This window comes from Canis aureus, chromosome 16 (genome assembly GCF_053574225.1).
Source record: "Canis aureus isolate CA01 chromosome 16, VMU_Caureus_v.1.0, whole genome shotgun sequence".
Taxonomy (NCBI): Eukaryota; Metazoa; Chordata; class Mammalia; order Carnivora; family Canidae; genus Canis; species Canis aureus.
In genome coordinates, this window is record NC_135626.1 from 47,457,274 (window position 1) to 47,476,124 (window position 18,851).

Below are 18,851 nucleotides of genomic sequence, written 5' to 3' on the forward strand. Positions count from 1 at the left end.
CTCACATGTAATATTATTATAGTTGGATTTATAACTGCTGTGTTACATCTTGCTTTCTACATCTTGTGTCTTTGTTGCTCTGATTTCAGTTTACTGCATTCTTTTGCATTATGTGAATATTTTCTAGTGTAGCATTTCCACTATTTTAAAGATTTTTAAAACTTTTAAGAAAGTTTTTTTCTTAGAAGTTGCTCTTAGGCTTCCTCTATGCACCATAACTTATCAGAATCTTTATCCGATTGATACGGACTTAATTCCAGGGAGATATAGGAACTTGAGTCCTGTTATGGGTCCATTCACTTCCCTTTTTGGTACTATTGTTATATATATATCATATCTGTGTATGTTACACACTGAATAATTTTTTGTTGTAATTATTGCTTTGTATAATTTAAAAACTTTTGAAGTAGCTGAGAGAAGAAAGGGAAGTATATATTCACAGAGTTTATTGTATTCACCTTCTTTACTATTTCTGACTCTCTCCATTTGTGTCTGTGAATATGAGTTACCATCTGGTGCCGTTTCCTTACCCTAATAACACCTTTGGTCACACTGACCTCCTTGGTGGCAAATTGTCAAATATTTCATTTGATGAATATGTTCTTGTCAAATGTGTTACATTTCTATACATATGGGGCCAACAATACAATTATATACATATTGTTTTGTACTATTGCTTTTTTAAATCAGTTGAGACAAAAATGAAGAAATATGAATTTATACTATTTTTTTATATTATCTTCCACCTATTTGTTTTTAAAACACAAAAAACCAAAACAACACATAACCACAGCCACAAGGGGAATTCTCTTCAGCTCTTCTGTTTTTTTCCCCACCGATTCTAGAATGTGAGTGCTGCCACATGAGACTGTTCATTTTAAAACATGGCTCTCACCATGCCACCCTTGGTGGCTCACCTGTCTGGATGCTTGATTTCCCCCAAAGGAGACAACATTGGTTAGAACTTGTCAGCCAGTGTGTTGTACCTGACTTCCAGGCAGAAGACCAGAGGACAGAACTGTGCTGAAATATAATAAAAACAGGCTTGTAATACCATCATCAGGCTAGAGCTTAAGAGTCAAAGCAAAGGAGAGAATTTTAATTGCCTTGATCATTTTGGCAAGATGGTGTTTTGTTTTGTTTTGTTCCTTTCCTTATGACTGTAAATTATGTTTTGTTGTGCTTTTGTTTAATCTCATTCTAATTATAAAAGTGCTACATGCTCATTGAGACTATTTAGGAAATTCGGAAGAAAATAGAAATTCCATAACCCCGAGATTACTATTCATAATATTTTTGAGAGTCTTCTCTCTCTCTCTCCCTCCCTCCCTCCATCCCTTTCTCTCTCCCTCCCTCTCTCTCTCTCTCTCTCTCTGTAGGTTTATGTGTACTTATAATATTTAAATGGCATCTGTTTTTGGATTTAGGTTGCTTTAAGCCTCCAAGTTATATAATATGCATGTTCCCATCTGCTTATCTTGTCTCTGAACACAGCTTTGCCTTTGTCACCTAAGATTTAAAATGTAGTGCTCCTATCATTATTTCCTAATTTTTAATTGCATTTAACTATTGTTTCAATTTCCACTGTGTCCGAAAACTATTGAAAAGTTCTTTTAAATTTCCAAGTGTTGGGGTTTGATTTAGACTTCTGATATTTTTAGTGGAGTATTTTGGAGGCGAAGGAGGGTGTGACAATGAGTCCTGTGTAGTTTGTGCTTGGAATTTATTTAGGTTTTTATGTTGGTTTATGACATGGTTAATTTTTATAAGTGTTGCATGAGTACATAAAAAAGAAAATATGGCTTCTATTATCATGAATTAAAGGCACTTCTTTGTTTGTTGTATGCTAAATCTTTGATCATCCTTTTAATGTGACCACTTTTGTCTCTTCTCGTTTTAGTTCTGTCTCTTGTAAGCAGAAAGTCACTGGGCTTTCTTTTACAAGCCCATATGAAAGTCATTTCCTCTTAATATGGAAGTGTGACTTCTATTTATTATTACAACAAATGGTACAATCTCATTTCATCCATTTTATCTCTATTTTTATATTTTTCTTTTAATGTCTACTGCTTTCTCTATGCGCTTTATCTTCTCTAGCAATTTGCAAATTCATGTCCTGTTGTTAATTCTGGTTCCTACCTTTAGGTTTTTTAAGAGCATTCCTCAACCTTTCCCTTTTTGGATTATCAAGGTCAAGATAATCAGTACTTGAAGCCATAACTTTGTATCTCTACTCTCAGTCCCCTTTCATGAACTTGCATGCCACCTCCACCTGTAATAATATGTGGAACTCAGAGTGCTAGTCATGCTTTTTCGCATTGTATATTATGTTTAAGTTTTTAAATGGTCAACCAGTATTATATCATATTTGCAGTGATTTTTAAAAAGACTTTCTTTCTTTCTTTCTTTCTTTCTTTCTTTCTTTCTTTCTTTCTTTCTGAGACAGAGTGTGTGCATGAGCAGGAAGGAGCAGAGGGGGAGGGAGAGGGACAAGCAGACTACACTGAGTGCAGAGCCCTGGGCTCGATCCCAGGACCCTGAGATCATGACTTGAGGGGAAACCAAGAGCTCAGTGCTAAACCAACTGAGCCACCCAGGTGCCCTGCAGTGATTATTCAATGTATAATGCTAGATCTTTTATACTTTGACTTACCCTATCTTGAGCTCTTAATTTTTAAAAATATTTTATTCATTTATTCATTTATTTATTTTAGAGAGAATGAGTGGGGGGAGAGGGATAGAGAAAGAGAGGGAGAATCTTAAGCAGATTCCCTGCTGAGCTTGGAGCCCGACAGGGGATGACAGGGGAATTAATTTCATGACCCTGAAATCATGATCTGGGCCAAACTCAAGTTGGGCACCTAACCGATAGAACCATCCAGGAGTCCCTTGAGCTCTTAATTTTTATACCTCTTAGACATCTAGAAGATATCTTCAAGTATTTGTTCTTGGGAACAACTGTAGGGTTTGTTGGGGGGAGGCAGAGCCCTTCAAAATATACAGCAGCTGGGTCATATTCCATAAAATTTTGGAATCACTCTCTTTTCCTCCCAAAATTCATTTGATTTTTTTTTTTTTTTTTTTTGCCTCTGGCCAGCAACGCTAGCTTCTACTTCATTATGCAAATCACACTGGTGCTTGCCATCATGGCCTATTAGGCTGCATGCTTTGTCTAGTGGTTGATCCTCTGTCATAAGTCCACCCTTGGAGCCCCTTTCCTGCCCTCACCGGTACTGAGATCATGACCTCCCATCTCAATCCCTTTATGTTTTTTTCCACTATCTCCTTCTTCCCTCAAATCATCTTGCTTGGAGAATAAACTGTGTGCCAGGTGGATATTAATTAGTGATACTGAAAGTTCACTTTATTGTGGGCAAATACATAAATCATATTTAACTGGCTTGTACCAAATGGGAAAATTTCAATATATTTTAATGTGAAGAGAAAATACTGAAGAAAAGAGGAGCAAGAAAAAAGTGACATAGGCCTTTACACAGATATTCAGATTAGATGATGCTAAAGATCTGTAGGAGTTTCCTGAATATACAATCTCCTTATAGATTTAAGATGTTCTTTGTTTCTTCTTCTTCTTCTTCTTCTTCTTCTTCTTCTTCTTCTTCTTCTTCTTTCTTCTTCTTCTTCTGCTTCTGCTTCTTCATCGTCATCGTCGTCGTCATCGTCGTCTTCTTCTTCTTCTTCTGGCTTCAAGTTTTTATTTAAATTCTAGTTACTTAGCATAGAGTGTAGTATTGGTTTCAGGAATAGAATTTAGTGAGTCATCACTCACATATAACACCAGTGCTCATCACAAGTACTCTCCTTAATGCCCATCATCCATTTAGAATATCCCCCCCACCCCACCTCCCTCATCAATCCTCAGTTTGTTCTCTATAGTTAAGAGTCTCCATTCTATTTTTTCCAAACCACTGCTTTCACCATGGATTTTGGTCTTTGGAGAAGATGGGGGTGATCCTCCTGGGCTGGGGAAAGCAGTAGTTTTCAGAGATTTAATTGGATTTTAGGGGTGCCTGGGTGGCTCAGTCAGTTAAGCATCTGCCTCTGGCTCAGGTAGTGATCTCAGAGTCCTGGGATCAAGTCCCACATTGGGCTCCTGCTCAGTGGGGAGTCCATTTCTCCCTCTGCTCCTCCACTGTTTGTACTCTCTCTCTCTCACTCTCTCTCTCTCTTCCCCTTGCTCACTTTCTCAAATAGATAAATAAAATCTTAGAAAAGATTTAATTTGGTCTTAGGACTAAAGCTTACAAATTCTGAAAATATGTGTTAGCACACAAGCCGAATACAAATTTTTTTCCACTTAAATCACTTATTTCTTATTTGAATGATAAAGTCAATTCAGAACAGGACTTGGCTATTGATATTGTCTTGTACTGATAATAAAAATTCAATTCAACAAACATCTTCTGAATACTTACTAGGTGAAATGTACTTGAGTAAATGAAAATTTTTAAAATTCTTATTCAGTAATTGGACATTGATTAAATTATACTCATACAAGGGGATATCTTATGCAACCATTAATAAATTTTGAAGATGGGCGCCTGGATGGCACAGTTGGTCAAGTGTCTGACTCTTGGTTTTGGCTCACGTCCTGGGCTCTACGTGTGAGATCAAGTCCTGCGTCAGGCTCTGTGCTTAGAACAGTTTGCTTAGGGTTTCTCTCTTCTTTTCCCTTTGCCCCTGCTGCCCCCCCCCCCAAAAAAAATCCCAAAAATCTTTTTTTTTTTTTTTAAGATTTTATTTATTTATTCATGAGAGAGAGAGAGAGAGCAAGGCAGAGACACAGGCAGAGGGAGAAGCAGGCTCCATGCAGGGAGCCCAACAAGGGACTCGATCCCAGGTCTCCAGGATCACACCCTGGGTGGAAGGCAGCACCAGACCACTGAGCCACCCAGGCTGCCCACAAATAAATCATTAAAAAAATTAGTTTTGAAGAATATTTAAGGATACAGAAAATGCTAATAATATCATCAGTATTAAAAAAGCACTTTACAAAATGATATATTTAGTATAATTTCCAATTTATCGAACATCTTTTTTGAAATACTGAAAAGAATATGTACCTAAATGTTAATATTATTTCTAGATGAGTAAAAAGAAAAAAAAAGCCAAAACCCCAAACCCAAATCTTTTCCATATTCTAATTTTTCTATCATAAAAAAATGATTTTTTTATAATCAGGTAATAGTATGATTTTGCTGGCTTGATTTTTAAGAACATATGCCTGTTCTATAGAATTATAGGGAATGGGCACCTTTGACCTTTCAAGAAAGGTGGGATCAAAGCTGGTCCTTGAAGAGAGATCAAGTTTTAGTAAGTGAATAGTCAGAAAGAATAACACGTTCCTCCAAGCAGAAGAGTCTCGTTAAGAAAATGTGCAGTCACAGCAAATGAGCCGGGTGGCTGGGCCAGGTGGGGTGAGTAAGAAGAGCATCAGGGCTGAGTTAGGGGGAACATTGGAAATTTTAGTAAGGAGTGCCAATTTTGCTCTGAAGACTGGGGAAAATCCTTAAAGGTTTTAGATTTGGGGTGAGAGAAACAGATCAGGGGTAGGTCTGTGTGTTAGACAAGTGGTTCTGGAAGGAGTGACTGATAGGGTGAATGGAAGGAAGCCTAAGGATCAGAGGCGGGGAAACACTTGGGAGGTGTGCTTCTCGTTTCTTTTCTGTTCCTCTAGCTGATCCTTTTCCAGACATCTTTCTGGGTTCTCATGTTTCTCCTACCGTAGTTGTTGGGTCCTCCTGAATGCTGCGGCCCAACCCCATTATTCCGTGGCCCTACTGATGTGCGGAATGCTCTCAGTTTCAATCTGGAGCTCCAGCCTGGATCTCTTTCCTTGGCTCCAAACCAGTATGTGTTTAATTATGTCCAGTTCACCTTTATCTGCCCTCTGACTCTCCAGCTTTCCAGAAACATCTGTCTTTCTTCCAGAGTCCACTCCTTCCTCTTCTCTATCTAGACCTTGAGGATAGTCTCCATTTCCCCATCCTACCAGTTAACTCAAGCTTGAAACTTGAATGTCCTCACAAAAGACACCGAAGGACAAATACTGTGTGATTCTACCTAAAATTTTAAGATTTTACTTATTTGAGAGAGAGATCACAAGCAGAGGGAAAGGGGTTAGAGGGAGAAGCATACTCCTCACTGGGCAGGGGGGCTGCCCCAGAACTCGATCCCAGAACCTCGGGATCATGATCTGAGCCCAAGGCAGATGCTTAACCGACTGAGCGACCCAGGCACCTTGTAGGATTCTACTTATATGAATAGAATAGTCAAAGTCATAGAGATAGAAAGTCCCTAGAATAGTCAAAGTCATAGAGATAGAAAGTAGAATGGTGGTTGCCAGGGGCTAGGGGAAGGGAAATGGGGAGTTAGGGTTTCATGGGGGACAGAGGATGATAAAAACCTTTGATTATACTTGCACAATATTGTGACAGTAATTAATACCACTGAATGGTACGCTTAAAAATGATTCAAGTGGTAAATCTTAATGCTGCATACATGTTACCATAATTAAAAAACTTAAAAAATAATAAAGCCTGTTCAACTTGGTTTGAACTAGTTTCTCCCAGACTTATTTGACTATGGAACCCTCTATCCCCCTTCCCCTCTCAAAAAAAGTGTTTTAAAGAGTAACAATATTCACGTCATTTCGATGTCAAAGGAAACACTTTGGGGAACATTCTCATATTTGGCGGGGGGCAAAGGAGAGGAATTAAGGTGCTTATTGCTTCATACCCTGTTGAAACTCATTGCATTTCCTTAAGAAACATTATTAGAAATGGTGGTTGGGCTTTTATTTAGGGGAATTATGGGTCAGCTAGTTTCTGGCCTGACCTAATGACGTTATTTCTATGGGAGAGGGTATTTGGAGATTTAAAACGCTTTAGCCTGAAAAGGAAATTGTGGAACATAGTTCACTCAAATTGGAGACAGATTTACTTCTGCAAGTCTAAGTATACAATCTGTTCCCTTTATGCAGAGGTTTGCAAATTATTTTGGGGGATAGGAGGGTCCGCCTATTTTGGGTAATTTCCAGGCTGTGGTCACTATCTTCGGTGTAGATAGGTTGAAACTCAAGGTTGACCACAAGGAATTCTGTGAGAAGAGGTAGTGAGACGGGCGGCTTCAGGCGCTGCATTTCTTTCTCCTTCTGCCAATCCCAGGACCCAGACCAATCTGGGTCTGAAGCAGGAAGTACTTTAGAAGATCAGTCCATTTGGAGGTTTAATGTCTTAAACCCATTTGCAGGGGTTCCTGGCTGGCTCAGTTGGAAAAGCGTACAACTCTTAATCTCCGGGTTATGAATTCAAGTCCCATATTAGATGTTAGAGATTACTTAAAAATAAAATCTTAAGGGGCATCTTAAGGGCACCTGGGTAACTCAGTCAGTTAAGCGGCTGCCTTCGGCTCAGGTCATGATCCCAGGGTCTTGAGATTGAGCTCCTTGCTCAGTGGAGAGTCTGCTTCTCCCTCTCCCTCTGTCCTCCTGACTCCCCACCCCTGCTTTTTCTCTCTCACTCTAACTCAAATCAATAAAATCTTAAAAAAATAAAATCTTTAAAAATATATCTGTAGATCTGAGAATCCGAGCCACCCTTAGGCTCCTTTGGCCAGGGTTGCCCACTTCCAGGACCACCCTGGCCCTGCCTTGTCCCTGACCCCTGTATCCTTAAATGTTCAAAATTGACATGCTTATCCTCTTCTTCTCTCTCAGCCCCTCTCTGGTAACAGCCCTCCTGCCTGTTTAGATGCCCAGTCTTTGGCTTTGGTTGCCTCTCTGAACTTCTGTTTTGGGAGTCCATCTAATGCCCCAGGCCTGCACAACTCAAGAGGGACCCCTGGTGCAGTACACAATCTATGTGGCAGCCCATGTCCATAAAGTGGTAAATCTGGTCCCTTCCTTAATCTGTCTACCCTCCTCCCCGGGAGCTGGAATCCTGCCCTGAAATTTCAGCATGCCAATTTATTTCTTTACTTGGAAAGTACATTATCCTTGTAAAAACTTCCCACCTTATAGAAGTACATTTCCCGCAACCCTCTCTTAGGTAATTGCAAATAAAAATTGGCATATTTATATTCTTTTAGTTTTTTTCCCCTCCTGTTCCTATACTAGCACACTCGTGTGTACTTTTTTTCCCTCCATATGTGTGCACTTTACTGAAACTCCTACTATTCCTACTGTTTGGCAGCTTACTTTTTTTTTTTTTTTTTTTTCACTTAACTATGCATCTGGGGCATCTTTCCATTTTGGCAAGTTGAGATATCTTTCATGATTTAATGGCTGTATTGTATTTCATTATTTGGATGTACCTTGATTTATCTAGCTGGTCCCACTGATAGACAATTGGAGATTATCCAGCTTTTTGCTACCGCGTATAGAGTAGCCCTGAATAACCTTAAGCATATAAATCTTTGCGCAATTGCAGAAGACTTTCTCCAGAAGAAATTCCTAGGCAGAGTAGCTGGGTCTTATGGTATAAACATCTTAAATTTTAATAGCCAAATCCTCTTCTTAACGGGTTTAACCACTTTGCTCTCCCCCACAGTGTGGGTGAGAGTTTGTTCCCCCATCTCACCAACACTGGGTAGCCTTTTAAATATTTACTCATCTGGGGGAGCCTGGGTGGCTCAGTCAATAAAGTGTCTGCCTTAGGCTCAGGTCATGATCCTGGGGTCCCAGGATCGAGCCCCTCCCCCCCCAGCTGGCTCCCTGCTGAGCTGGGAGTCTGCTTCTCTCTCTTCCTCTGCCACTTCCCCTGCTTGTGCTGTCACTCTCTCTGTGGGTCAAATAAATAAATCAAATCTTTAAAACATACATAAATCTTTACTAATCTAATAGGTGAAAGATGTTTTAGTTTGTATTAACATTTTTTTTTCTACTTGTTCTCTTGTTGCAAAACTGAGGTGACACAGATTACCTGAGGTTGAAGGTTTTTTGTTTTTCATTGTTCATAGGCCATTTTATTTCATTAGGTCCCTGCCCAGGCTTCTACTGATTATGTACTTTTATTCCTTGTTTCAGTCCATTCCCTCCTTCAGACCCCTGTGCCGACAACCACTTCCTGCCTCAAAGCTGCAGGGTGATGTCCAGCCCAGGACTTGTGGTGGGAAAGACTCTGGTTGACTCCCAGCTGCTCCACATATGCTGTGACCTTTGACACTTTTCTTTTCTTTTTTTTTTTTTTTTTAATTTTTATTTATTCATGATAGGCACACAGTGAGAGAGAGAGAGGCAGAGACACAGGCAGAGGGAGAAGCAGGCTCCATGCACCGGGAGCCCGACGTGGGATTCGATCCCGGATCTCCAGGATCGCGCCCTGGGCCAAAGGCAGGCGCCAAACCGCTGCGCCACCCAGGGACACTTTTCTTAACTTCTCTGTGTACACCACCCCCCCGCCCCCCCCCCCCCCCACGCCCCATTTCCTCATTTGAAAACTGAGATGGTAATTTGGCCTTCAGGATTAAATGGGATAATTTTTATGTAAAGCACTTAGTCCTTGCCTCTTATAATGTAAATGTTCAGGAAATACTAATTACTGTTATTATTGCTATAATAAATTGTGCCCTTTGTTTTCTAACTTATGCTTTCTGACCAGTACCAATATTGAGATGGTGAAGGATATGGGGGGGGGAGGGTTGAAAATGGAGCTATACTCAAAACATTCATGGTATTTTTATATCGTCTCCATTCCCATAACTGTCCCAAGGCTCAAGCATTAATGAGGTGGCTTGGCCCTGAATGTAACACTTTGCAGCATGATTCTGATCATGCACCTCTGTTCTGTCTCTTTATAGTAGCCGGGATCCTTGTAATTGGAGGTTAAAACTATATGGCTAAATGTAGCTCACCAATTTCTCGTGTTTATTCCGAGTGTGGTGAGTTTTTTTTCTTTAATTAAAGTTAGTGTCAAGAAGTTAGGACATTGGGACACCTGGGTGGCTCAGCGGTTGGGCACCTGCCTTCGGCTCAGGTCGTGATCCTGGGATCCAGGATTGGGTTCCGCATCGGGCTCCCTGCAAGGAGCCTGCTTCCCTCTGCCCGTGTCTCTGCCTGTCTCTCTAAGTCTGTGTCTCATGAATAAATAAATAAATCTTAAAAAAAAAAAAAGTTAGGACATTAATATAAAAATCTAGATTTCTAACTTTTCTCGAGAAATAGGAAATGTTGACAAGCATCCACTAGAGCTGGGTCACTGCGGTCTCCTGTAGACAGGTTTCCAGCCCACTCTGCTTTTTGTCCTCTCCATGCCCTGAAGCTGAGTATCGTTGTTAATCTGTCACCGCAATGCCTGTTGTTTTGCGTAAGGTAGAGGAATATTTCTTGGTACACATGTATCAAGATAAAAATACTAAAGCAGACATATTTCTATATAGAAGTGAAGGATATGCCCATGGATTTAATTTGCCAAGGAATTATGTGATTTTAGCCTTTGGCTTCATTCATTGAACCCACCTGCCAAGGCCTGGGAGCTAGGACTCATGCATGGATCAGTGCTAACAGCCTGTCCGTAGGGGGCACTCCCGAGCTCTCTCTTTCCTCCTTTTACCCCAGTGGTTCTGGTCTTAAACTGGACATTTAAAAAAATACTCAGACCTGGATATTGGGGTATTCAACTCCCTGCCTCACTGCTTTCCCAAAGAGCAGGAGAACCTTTTTGGATGGATCAAGAGAGGAAGGTTTATTGGGTTTGTATCTTGGCGCATCTGCTGTCTTCCTTGGCATACTGTCCATTGGGATCCCCAGGGTCCCCCTAAAAACTGAGGGCTGTAAGTTCTGGGACTCTCAGGCTTTGAGGCTGCCCTGCCCGGAAGGCCAGGTAGGCGAATGAGACCAGCCATGCCCTAGTTCTCAGGATGGAGAGAGAATACTTCCATTCTTTCTTTCTTGTGTTCTCTTCTTTGGACTCATCCTTTGGTCTCAAAGTAACAACACAAGGGCCAGATTCTGGCTATGGACTTGGGGACAGTGCAGACATACTGCTGGGCTCTAGGCTCTGGTACAGCTCTCCTTGGGCAGCAGGGGCCTACCAGCTAGCTCCAGGCAGTGGAGTCCCACTCACCAGGGCTTGGGATCCACATTGGGGTTGAGGCCAGAGCTTCACCTTGTTGGCATGAGTACTGCCTCAACCAGAGCTGGCTCTTGGCCAATTTCCCCCCAAAACTGTGGCCTAGCATGGTCAGTAGAGGACCTGGATGTGAGGCCCTGGCAGTGGGTCCCACCATCCAATCTGAGCATCATAGTACTGAGCCCTCCTGGCTTCCTTCCAGCTCAGACAGAATGAAACACCCCACCCTGTGTTCCCAGGCAGCCTGCCCTTCCTTTTAAAGTCATTTTTTGTTTACGTGTCTATTTCCCTTACTAGAATCTAAACTCCTTGATTGTACATTACCACATTAACATCTCTGGTATCCAAGGCATAACGGGTGTCCGATCAGTATTTTCTAATGGATTTCATTCTTAAAAATTGTATTGACTCTTTTGCCATGTGAAAAACTGTTTTCTAGGTGCCATGGGAATATAAAAAGTTTAAAATGTAGTTTATATTCTAAAGGAGCTTGTTTACTCAGTGAGCAGTTGTTTGGTTATCTTTCAGTTATTCAATATTACTGCATTTCTAAGATCTAGTCAGCTTGGCACTGGGGATACAAAGATGTCAAGGTGTGGACCCCACTGTCAAGCAGCTTCCTGTCTAAAGGGGAGAAAGAAAATGATATAAAATAAGCACAGCACAATGTGATAAGTACAATGATACGATTTCCCACAACTGTTTAAAAATATAGAATAAGGGGGCACCTGGGTGGCTCAGTGCTTGGGTGTCTGCCTTTGGCTCAAGTTATGGTCCCAGGGTCCTAGGATCCGGTTGCGCATCAGGCTCCTGCTTCTCCCTCTGCCTGTGTCTCTGCCTCTCTCTGTCTCTCTCATGAATAAATAAATAAAATCCTTAAAAATATATATAAAATAAAGCATGAATAGCTCAAAACAGTAGGGGAAGAAGTACCACAAAGCAGGGCATGGCTTGGTAGTTGTCAGGGGGAAGTAAAGCTCAGCCTTCCTAGTGGAAACTTGGAGAGGCACCAAGAAGTGTCCTCTGGGAGCTCCACGGTGAAATCACTGATTCATGGCGCATGTCATAACGTAAAGAGAAAGCCTTCATTAAAACACCCACCTAACTCTGGCTTAGTGCTTCCTACACTTCTTTGACTATAGACCTCTTTTTCTCTTTCCATTGCACATCCTATGGGCTATCATTTCTTAAAATCATTTGAGGGAAATGCTGGTGTATGTACCATCTGTACTGAGGTAGTTGGTGGCTCCTAACATTTTTGGGAACATGGACCTTTTGAGAAATTAATGGTGGTGGAGGGGATTGTACACACTTCATTGCATTCCTTGAAGCCTATCCAAGAACCTTGTCCATGGTCAGGGAAAGAAAAGAAAGGAGCAAATCCCAGTTAGGAGGGATGTGTGTTGGCCAAGACAAAAAAGGCTGGTGAGGATGGGGCTTGGTGAGGCCATTCACTTTGGCTGGGGGTGGGGAGGGATCATGCAGGGAGAGGGAACCATGGGGGGTGCAGGGGGAGTCAACTGTGGAAGGACTGGAATGGCCTGGCACAGAATTGTGGCACAGAATCAGCAGTCCTAATGACCAACTGACTATGAAGGTCAAGGGAGATATGAGGCCAAAGATGACTTTACTTACAGAGACTAGAGTCTTAGTAGGATTATTTACAGAAACACCTAAAGTCTTATGGCTAAAACTTCATTCAACATGTCAAAACCAATGTTATTATCATGTTGAAATGCCCCCAATTTGCCTTTATTAACTAGTGCTGAATCTCCCAAGTGAAAATTCACTTTAAGAATTGAATTTGCCATGTAACTGGGCATCCTACCTTGAACAGTTAAAAATCAGATTGGTCTGACTTCTAATTTTAGAAGGAATCAGGCTGACCTTCATTGCGCTGTTGCTAACTGGAGCCCGTTACCTGGGTGACTAGATTTACAATATGTCAGTATGCAAATACCATCTGCCCAAGAGGAGGAAGGAAGAAAGGCCTTCCTCCTCTGGGGGTTGTCAGCGGTTCTGGAAATGTCTTCCTCGGGGAATGGGGCGGAGGGCAGAGTACAAGAGAAGAGAAAGGAAAACCAAAGAAGACGTGATTTTTCAAGGAGTTTGGGATTTGCCTTGTGGACGATTCTATAGGGAACATCATTAGGGGGTTATACAGGTGGGGTTGAGATTTTACGTTGCTTCTGGAGGAGTGAGCAAAAGGGTAGTGTATAGTATTTCTCACTTTATTGTATCACAGAACACTTCGATTCAGATCATTGCAATAGCTTAATGCAGCCTTTGAATATAGGACTCTTGCCTTCCACAATGTCATCAGGAACCTAATTTCCAATTGATAAGAGCATATGAGCTAGAGAGGAACCCGCTGCCTTGATGGGGTGAGCTTTCAAGAAGGATGAACTAGAAGCAGATATTTCGTTTCATTTTCCTACACGTCAGGTTGACTGGGTGAGCTGAGGGGATTTTCTCCCACAGAATATCTATATTCAGCTCTTGTCCTGAGTATTGTTTCAGGCTGAGATTTAGAATCACATTTGGAAACATTGAGATCCAAAGGCAGGGAGCTTCTTTTCCTTTTCATGACATAACTGTCACGTCAGCCATCAGTTGCAGGAACTTCTCCCACCCACGCATTTTGTGAGTCCAAATTAGATGGACTCATTAATTTTAATTTTTACTTTAAAATCTTGGGGACTTCTGTGAGTGGGTATGCTTCCCTTAATTACTGTGTGTCACGATTTGTTTAGGAGGGAGAGTTTCCAGGAGCAGGGCCGAGAGCGTTGGGCTCCTGGCTTCTAATTTTGACCCACTGGTAACTTCCCCCATGACCTCTTCTCTCCTTTGGCACTGCAGTCTCCCCCACTTCTTTTAAAAACTCCTCCCAACATCAATATGAACCTCTCAGCAGCATGGGAGTGAGGAAAGTCACTTAACTTACCAGTGTGCTTTCCCCAGCCTTATAAAAAAATAGCCTTTTATTTGGATGTCAAACAAGTGGCCAAGGAGATTATGCCAGAGACAGGGGAGAGTGGATCCTGCAGCCAGACTGCCTGGGTTCAAATCCCAGCCCTACTATTTCCTCCTGGGTGACTTTGGGCAAGTTGTGCAGCCTGTCTGTGCACGAGTTTGCTTATTTGTAAAATAGGGCTAAAAATACTTACCTGCCTTGGGGCGCCCAGCTGGCTCAGTCGGAGGAGCTCGTGACTCTTGATCTCGGGGTGTGAATTCGAGCCCTACGTTTGGTGTAGACATTACTTAAAAATAAAATCTTAAAAAAAATAGTTACCTACCTCCAAGGGTTGTTATGAGGATTAAAGAAGTATAAACTCTTTATTTTTATTATTTTTTAAAAACGATTTTATTTATTTGTTCATGAGGACACAAAGAGAGGCAGAGACATAGGCAGAGGGAGAAGCAGGTTCTCCGTAGAGAGCTTAATGAGGGATTGACCCTGGGATCCTGGGATCATGACCTGAGCCGAAGGCAGACGCTGAACCACTGAGCCACCCAGGTACCCTGTATAAGCACTTTAGAACCATGCTGGCCTAGAGAAGTTAGAACCTATGCAGCTTTTCTTAATATTTCTGTGGGGTATCGTCAAGGGTCCTGGAAAATAGTGACATTTTGCTGTAAGCAAGAAAAATATCTAGGATTTGTTTGTAGGCTGTGACATCCGCCTTCCTTCTTGCCAAGCGAGTGCCATCTTCACACAGGTCAAGCCCTATTTTCCATGTGATGCCCTCCTGAACAACCAAAAACCCTCACTGCTCCATCCCTCAGTCTTTGCATACTTTTGGTCTGTGTCGTTAAATAATTAGTATGTTCGGATGTTGCCCCTTTAGCTTCTAATTGTCTGTTGTGTCAAATTTAGCTCTTTGTTGTCCCTGCAGAGTAATGAAAAGATGCCATGTGGCTGGATAGTTGCCCATGATATTTGTTGATTGGATGTGCCCAAGTGTAAAATATGATGATAGAAGCAAACAAGGCCATACTTGGCGCATAGCTTACTCTTAGCTTTTGAAGTCACTTGTTTGACTTTCTTGCTTCTACAAGTAACTGAAAACTATCAAAAGTAAGTATGACACCTTATGGGTAGGGTTGTAAAATGGTGCATGCAGTTGCCATGGAAAACAGTGTGACAGCTACTCAAAAGGTTAAACACAGAGTTACCATGTGACCTAGTAATTCCACCCTTAGGTATCTAACCAAGAACTGAAAGCATATGTCCACACAAAGACTTGTACATGTATAAACATGTTCTATAAACATAGAAGCATGTATAAACATGTATAAACATGTTCTATGTTCTATAAACATAGAAGCATTATTCATACTAGCCCAAAAGTGGAAACAACCCAAATGTCCATCAGCTGAGAAATGAATGAATAAAATGTGGTATGTCCATACAATGGAACATTATTTCGTTAAAAAAAAGGAAGAAAAATTTTTTTTTTTAATATTTTATTTATTTATTCATGAGAGACAGAGAGAGAGAGGGAGGCAGAGACACAGGCAGAGGGAGAAGCAGGCTCCATGCACCGGGAGCCTGACGTGGGATTTGATCCCGGGTCTCCAGGATCGCGCCCTGGGCCAAAGGCAGGCGCCAAACCGCTGCGCCACCCAGGGATCCCGGAAGAAAATATTGATACATGCTACAACATGGATGAATCTTAAAAACATGATTCTAAGTGAAAGAAGTCAGTCACAGAAGGCCACATATTGAATAATTCCATCTATATAAAGTGTCCATAGATACAGAGCATATGTTATGGGTTGATAGGGGCTGGGAGGAGGGAGAGTGGGTAGTGAATGCTAATGGGTCTACTTTCTTTTGGGGATGATGAGAATGTTCTGGAACTAGATAGTGGTGATGGTTGTACAACCTTGTGGATATACCTACCAAATTATGTACTCTTCCCCCCCACCCAAAAAAAGGTATGAGAAGATCCATATAGTTTAAAGTTATTTCCAGGATTACTTTTTCAAGAGTAGTTGTCACCTAAAATAGAATAAGAAGTGATTTAGTTCGCAAGGAAAAAATGAAAAATGCAAATTACCAAGAATGGCTTTTTCATCCCAAACCTTTGCATGTAAATCATAACGTGTGTGGTTCTAAGTCAATTCTCAGAACGGTTTGCTGCCTTCTTCATTGTGATTCTAGAATTAACTACATTCCTGGCTAGGCCATCAAAATAATACTGAATATAGCTCCTATCACAGAAATGGAAGTACCTTTTCAGGTCATGCCCACCACCAGGTTCCCTAAGGTAATAATAACTCATGGCTGCCTCTTTGTGGTGTGCTTACAAAGAGTGACAAGAATTTGTGACTGTGTTGGGGCCTCTTTGACTTAAAAGAGTTTATTGCATTGAGTTTATCTTACATTTGTTGTCAGGGCATTTCCAAAAGACACCCTCCACCACCCAAATAATCACTATCTCAGTCCATCTTTGTTTCACCAAAAGGGTCTACTGATTGACATTTTATAGGATTGAAATCTCTCCCAGGGTTGTTTGGTACTTACTTGGAAAAAGAGTTTGAAATGCCCAAGCACCACCTAAAATGGGCTTTACAATAGTGTGAGATTCAAGAAAGAACCTAGAGTTGGTAGGAGAATTCCACTTCTAGGTATAAACTTAAAAGAATTGAAAGTGGAGACTCAAATAGTTCCTTGTACACCAATGTTTGTAATAGCACTACTAACAATAATAGTCAAAGGGTGGAAGCAACCCAAATATCTCTAAGCGGATGAATGGATAAATAAAACATAGTATATCCACACAACAGACTATTACTAAGTCTTAAAAAGGAAGGGCATTCTGACACATGCCATGACGGAGATGAGCCTTGAGGACATTTTGCCAAGTGAAGCAAGCCAGACACAAAAGGACACACACATATTGTGGGACTCCACGTATATTCCATACCTAGAATAGCCAAATCCATCGAGGCAGAGAGGAGATTAGTGGTCATTGGCTGGGGCAGGAAATGTTGGGAAGAATTAGAAGTTGCTGTTGTCTAATGGGTACGGAGTTTCTTTTTGAGATGATGAAAAAGTTTGGGAATGGGTTGTGGTCAGAGTCAAACAGCATTGTAAATACACTTAACACCATTGAATTGTACATTTAAAACTAGTTAAAATGGTCAATCTTCTTATGCATATTTTACCATAGTAAAAAAAATAATAATAAAATAAAAAAATCTATGAAGAGCAGCTCTTCCTGTTCTCATTTTGTCTGCTACATTCTCTTTTCTCCCAACCTTTTGGAAATGTGATAAAATCTATTTCATCATGACGTTGCCTTGGGCACCTGTTCCTGTCCTCCCTTAGGGGATACACAGAGAATTGGTAGGGCTGCCAACTGTAGACACTGGGAAGACAGGACCACGACCACTTGGCCTTTAAAGTACCAGTTGATAAAATATCTCTCCAGGTCATTAGAATGAGTCTGGAAGGAAAGAGAGGAGCTCAGAAGATAGATCTATTAATGTAGTAATTCCTGACATTGTAGCCAATTCACTCTGTTTTGCCTATCTTCATTAACTGTCTCAGGAGAGCAGGAGTTGACAACCACTTGCTTTTCTCAATCAATTATCTGCTGCTTTTTACCAAGGACAAAACACTCCGAAGCTGCTGTTGCTGTAAAAGAATGGTGTCTTCCCTACAACCAGCCACATGCCCTACAACCACTGGCTCTAGGCTACAGGTACCATGTGTGTGAAACCTGGAGCCTCCCCTCCAAAGTGAAGTGAAGAAAGATAATGGAACTTTCCAAACTTAGATCCCCAGATAGAACCTGGTCCTGACTCTTAGCATTGCTAGATAGTTCGCTGAGCCATCTAGCACTTAAGCGAGCAAAGGAGTTCAGTGACCTTCAAATGTTATTCTAGGCATGAAGTGGCTTGAATAACTCTTTTCAAAACAGTGAGAACTCCCATTGTTCAATTGTAGTTGAAGCAGCAAGTGCTTCTCTTTGCATTCAGTTGCCCTTCTGTTCTCAAAAGGTCTCAAAGACTCTAATTGCTATTATTCTTGCAAATATATTTCTACTTTTAGCCAATACTACAGCTTCCATGGATACTAATGGTCATTTTCCTAAAAGATTGGGAGGTGCAATAATAGGCTTCACAAACAGGAAAGACCCTCTTTCTGGAAAGCCCTGCCGTCTGCAGAGTAGATAGACCTCTGTCCTGAAGACCTCTTCGGTTATTAGGAGGCCAAGGTTAAGGAGCCGGGCACTGATGAGGGTGTGGCAAGGAGATGGTGCATTTTCTGGGGAAGCTCTATCTCTGCTTTTCCCCCCTTTTTGGTCTCGTGCTTGGCTGTGGGTTTATGTTCTATAGTAAACACAAGTGCCTTGATTGCTTTCTAAAGGTCAGACCTGTCACCAAACCTCTCCATTTACTGGAGTTGTGGTCGGTTTCACATTTCTCAGCAAATGGTTTGATGGCTCTGACAGAGGCTTTGGCTTCTTGCATCTTGTAGTCTTACATCTTCATGGAGAAGCTCCTCTGGAAACCCTCCTCTTCGCCAGGGACCAGGTCTGGCCTGTTCATTAGCTCTGCTTCCAGTGTCTGCTGGGTCTGGCACACACTAAAGGCTTGTTGAACGTGCAAACCAGAACGGACAAGGCTCTCCCCAGAACCAAGACTGTCCCCACAACCACTGGATGGAGAAATTTTGTGTTCTGCCTTGGTCTTGAGTTGAGTTCTAGCATTTCCTGTCTTTGCTCTCTTAATGGGTCTTCCTGGCACTCG

General features: G+C 41.5%; 1 protein-coding gene across 1 annotated transcript in view; it reads left to right on the forward strand.

The window, feature by feature from the left end:
- PITPNC1 (phosphatidylinositol transfer protein cytoplasmic 1) overlaps positions 1 to 18,851 on the forward strand; it is a 255,931-nt gene that overhangs the window by 102,720 nt on the left and 134,360 nt on the right. The gene's annotated exons all lie outside the window — the stretch shown is intronic.